The following is a 901-nucleotide window of genomic DNA, read 5'->3' on the forward strand; positions in this document are numbered from 1 at the left end:
TCCCATGGGCCACTTTAACCTAAAGGGGAACTGCCTTTATGGGCCTGTCGTGTCTCATCACAGCACATTTCTAAGTTGGAAGAGCCTCAACTTCCACGGCTAAATCTGAACTTACTGTTTGCTCAGTGCTTGGTTCCAACTTCTCCGAATTCGAGGTGAGCTGACCCAACATGCTGTGAACTTCTGTTGTGCAAAGACATTTCTTTACCTACCGGGGCCTGGCCTGAGGACCTTGCCTCCTTACCGTCTGCGCTCTGCTCATGAAAGGGCTTGTGGCAGGCCTCCCGATCCTGCCTTCTTTACACAAATGCTTTCCCCCGACCTGGACTGTCCAGACAGACCCCAGCAGTAGTGCTTGAGTGTTGGCCCACTTCTCACCGCGGTAGATTTTGTGTATGGTCACTTCACCTTCTTTGGGAAGAAACCTTTAGAGAGAGAGGTATTGCGAATATCTTTTACTTACAATTTGCCGTGCTAACACTTGAGCCCTTGACTTACCCACATGTGATCAGATCCCAGGTGTGTGTTTAAGTAGTCACCCACCCCTTGGTTATCCTCTGCTAATGATCCTGTAGACCAACCACTTTCCCTTCCCTGCCCCGTAACCACCCCAGATACAGGAGGGCCTGATAGTGCCATCCTCTCCACTGGAAATGCTCAGATTTCCATCCACTGCCTTTAGAAACATCATGTCTTCCTTGCTCTCGGAGACTGTCTGGGGTGTGAGCCTTGTGTCCCTTGGTGGCAGGTGATGGCCTTGGGGGAGAAGTTGGTGCCCTGGTCTGCACAGCAGGGGGACCTCTCAAAGGCTCTTCACTGCCACGCTTCTGCCAGCACTTTATTAGTCATAGTCTTCACAGTCTGGTACAACAGGAGATGTGTCTTCTGGTTTCTTCTTCCC

The sequence above is a fragment of the Bison bison genome, unplaced genomic scaffold, assembly GCF_000754665.1.
Source record: "Bison bison bison isolate TAMUID 2011002044 unplaced genomic scaffold, Bison_UMD1.0 scf7180017864337, whole genome shotgun sequence".
Taxonomy (NCBI): Eukaryota; Metazoa; Chordata; class Mammalia; order Artiodactyla; family Bovidae; genus Bison; species Bison bison.